Raw genomic sequence first — 4,449 nt, 5'->3', positions numbered from 1 at the left:
ATGGCTGGAGGGGAGCTGAGCCAAAGAGTTGGTAGGTTCAGAGGTCAGGGGTATAATGGGTTCCATTTCTGTGCACATAAAATAGAACTCCAGGATGTACATGAAATCAAGAACAGGCAAAACATAAGCCTTTGAGATAGATATTAAAATATAGGTTATGTCTAGGGCAGGATGGACTGTGAAAGGATATGACGAAATCCTTTGGAAATGGTCCATGTTTTTATCTGTGTGATAGTTGCATAGGTTTAGCCATTTATAAAATTTTATCCATGGTACGTTGAAGATGAATTCACTCAACACTCTTTTCAATATATATGTTTCACTACCATAAGAACTATATACAAATGTCAGGAGACAACAGTATAATATTGCCAAATTATACTTGATAATTACTTGATTATTGATATAACTTGGTTGCATGATAACATGTTTATTACACTTTAATTGGCTTTAAATCTATTATAATGGGGCATTTTAAATGGTATTAGGCTAATATGCTTGCTCTTGCTAGATAGTGGTAAAAAACAGGTAAGAAATTGCATTATAACGTCATGCTTTAAATCAGAGTTTTTGTAAACTAAAATGCACAATTTTCATCCATTTGGCAGAACCACAAGGAAATTTTTATTTCCCAAAAGTTAAAACCAAAATATCAGGCACACTTCTCTGAATTGCTCCCAGAAGAGGAAAAGCTCATGCAAAGGGATACAAAGGAAGCCAATGCCTTGATCAATGAAGAGAGTGACATGAGAAAAAAAGAGAAATAGGTGAAAAAATAGAAAATTAAAAATATGCTACTGTGTAGAAGAGTCTTGCTAAGGGAGTGGAAGAGATTAATTTTATATAAATTAGAATAATATAAAATAAATCCCTCCAATAGTATTTATTTAAAAATATTTCTATGGTACACAGTGTATTTCAGGTAATGTTCACACATTATAAGTGTGATCTCATTTAGTCTTAACATGCTGCAATATAAATATTAATAAATACCAAAAATTACACACTATAAAAATAAGGCTTAGAGAAATTAATTGTCTAAAGTTACACAGCCAAAATGCCCTATTCCAGATGTTTGAGCTATGTTCTTGCACTCTCTTCTAGTCTGCTTCTCCAGTAAAATGGCCAATTCAAGAATGTCTCATGGATTCACCTCGTCTTAAGAGAAAGAATAAAGGATGGACGTATTGGTGAGGAACTACTTCCACCACACCTCACCATTATTAGCAATATGTATTATTTAATGAACTTCTGATTGATGAGTTCTCAATGTCTTTTGTTTATCTGGCATTTGACTAATCTTATCCCACTTTCACTAAAACATGCTTCCCTCTGCACCTTGGTAGACAGAATTTTTATTAGAATCATAGTGTGATATGCTAAGTTCCGTGGAAAATGCCATTGATTTCCAAGGAATTCATGAGTCTTCTGATGACTCAGCGTATTTCTGAAGGGATTATCCATGGTACATATTTGAGCTGACTGGTTGCTAAAATTAGACTATATGCATTTTTGGAACTTTCTTATGACTGTTAGGTTCATGTTTTAGATTTAAAGTCACATCAAGCTAAAAATAAGGTTTAATATTCTTAGTCTACAATTTAAAAGAAATGACATCCAGAGAAAGAACTTTTTTTTTTGAGGAAGTTTAACCCTGAGTTAACATCTGCTGCCAGTCCTCCTCTTTTTGCTGAAGAAGGCTGGCCCTGAGCTAACATCCATGTCCATCTTCCTCTACTTTACATGTGGGACACCTACCGCAGCAAGGCTTGCCAAGTGGTACCACGTCCAGACCCGGGATCTGAACCGGCGAATCCTGGGCCGCCAAAGCAGGACGTGCGAAATTAACTGCTGCATCATGAGACCAGCCCCAAGAGAAATAGCTTTTTATGTGCAGACAATATCATAAAGAGTGGTGATCTAGGCTGGAAGTCCCTGATATTTCCATAACACAATCCCAGCCATTTCTCACATGTTGTATTTTCCACAGTGAATATATTTATCGTGGCATGGGGGAATCAGACTTTCAACTCTGAGTTCATCCTGCTGGGAATTTTCAGTCACAGACCCAGCTGCACCTTTCTCTTCTCTCTGGTCTTGGTCATCTTCACAGTGGCCTTCAGGGGGAAACACCGCCATGGTTCTCCTCATCTACCTGGACACTCGGCTCCACACTCCCATGAACTTCCTCCTCAGCCAACTGTCCCTCATGGACCTCACGCTCATCTGCACTACTGTACCCAAGATGGCTTTCAACTACTTGTCTGGCAAGAAGTGCATCTCTCTGGCCAGTTTTGTGGTGCCCAGATATTCTTCTCTGTGTCCCTGCTTGGAGCTGAATGTTTCCTGTTGGCTGCAATGGCCTATGACTGTTATCTTGTCATTTGCCACCCATTACGATACTCAAATCTCACAAGCCAGAAAGTCTGTGGTCTCATGGTTGTTTCTTCCTGGATTTTTGGCTTTCTTGATGGCATAATTCTCATTGCATTTGCATTGTCCTTCTCATATTGTGATGCCTGGCAAATACCCATTTTTTTCTGTAATTTCCCTGCCCTTCTCACTTTCTCATGCAGTAACACATTGCTATTTGAAAGAATATTTATTTGCTGTGTTATTACACTTCTCTTCCCTGTAGCAGTCATCATTGCTTCCTGTGTTCACGTTATTCTGGCTGTCATTTGCATGGGATCTGGGCAGGGTTGCTGCAAAGCTTTCAGCACCTGTTCCTCCCACCTCATGGTGGTGGGAATGTACTATGGAGCTGGTATGTTCATATACGTGCAGCCTGCTTCTCATCATTCCTCCATGCAGGAAATGATGGTGTCTGTCTTCTTTGCTATTCTTACACCCATGTTGAATCCCCTCATCTACAGCCTCTGCAACAAGGAAGCAGCCAGAGCACTCATAGAGGTGTTAGGGAAGGGCAAGTCTGGAGAGCAAATTGCGTAATTAACTTTTTCTACATTTTTTGCTTTATTCTTCAATTTAGATATTTAACTCATATAATTCAGCACAGAATAGTTACACATATTTGTATCAATAGATTTATAGGCAAGTGTACAAGATGTAGAAAGTGAAAAACTCTCTCTGTGCTTGCTTGTTCAAATAATATATTTCTTTTGTTATGGAAATTTGAAGTATGTCTACAAGTAAATATTTGTTGCAACACAATAAGCATAACTGTATAGTTTGTTTTATACCATACTAGTTAAAAAATGAGAGGTATTTACTCATCATAATACCACATAGTACCATAATGCCACAGAACATTTATAAACATTCTGTGGTTTTTAACATATAATAGTTTTATCTTTGGCCAATCAAAGAATTCTGAGGAGTTTAATATCATATCTCAAATTGGTCACCTTGTAAAAATGAATGATCAAGTTAATTATATTCAAAGTTATAGCTATATATATGAGATTGTTATAAAATTAATAAAATTTATCCAGATAACACAGGTATTAGACTGGTGGTTAGGCTTATTGAGCCTATCTTGTAATGAACACCATCCTCTTTCAGGATATCAGAGTTTTGAGAGCCCCATTTATTTCGTTTTTCTACAGACATCAGCCTTCTACATGGGAGACTGAAATGTGAACAAGAATCCTCAAAGTTTGGATTTTTCATCCTTAGACATCTTGACCCTTATGTGGGTCATGTACTATATTGCACGTAAAAGTGATCAATTTTGTAAATAAAAAAATCTAGGTTTTATGAAGTCTAGATATTTTCTATATATCATGTGTGACATCATTATAGGTATTGTTGTAATGATATTTATATAAAATTTAGTGCAATTCTGAAGAATCTTGTGTTTTTATGAGAAACAATCACTATGCCTTAAACTGTTGTTTTAAAACTCCATTGTAACACCCCCACTATACTATTTCCTTCACTGAATATCACATTAATACAAGCTTAGCATCTCTAAATAACAACTATTTATTATCACATAGTATATATGAATAAGAATTTTGGTGTGACTAATCTGTGGTATTCTGCTTAAGGTATCACAAGGTGGCAATCCATGTGCTGGCTGGGGACACAGTTTCACCTGAGGCTCAGGGTCATATTCCAAGCTGATGTAGTCATTGAAATAATTTATTTCTTGTACCTGAGTAACTCATGCTATCCTGCTTCTTCAAGGCCAGCAGGAGAGTCTCTCTGACCTCAGGGAAGGCCTAAGGGAGGAGCTGGTGATGTCAGCATGATGACAGAGTGAACTTTCCCGGGACTCCCTCCCCTCCAACATACAATGAAAAGGGGCATCCACACTCCAAAAGATCACATCCTAACACAACAGAAAAAATGACAGGGAGACACAGAGCCACACAATGGATGAAGAGCAGAGAGGCTGGAACCCCTGTCGGATGAGCTGGAACAGGGTAAGAGGGAACTTCACCCCTCAACTAAAGACTGTGATCCACGACCATGGGAGGTTCT

At 37.7% G+C, this 4,449-nt stretch overlaps 1 pseudogene; it reads left to right on the top strand.

The window, feature by feature from the left end:
* Window positions 1-2,952, top strand: LOC106837841 (olfactory receptor 2M7-like; annotated as a pseudogene).
* The last annotated feature ends 1,497 nt before the right edge of the window (window positions 2,953-4,449 follow it).

The sequence above is a fragment of the Equus asinus genome, chromosome 10, assembly GCF_041296235.1.
Source record: "Equus asinus isolate D_3611 breed Donkey chromosome 10, EquAss-T2T_v2, whole genome shotgun sequence".
Classification (NCBI taxonomy): Eukaryota; Metazoa; Chordata; class Mammalia; order Perissodactyla; family Equidae; genus Equus; species Equus asinus.
The sequence above is the reverse complement of the archived record's forward strand: the minus strand, read 5'-3'. Positions and strand labels throughout refer to the sequence as shown.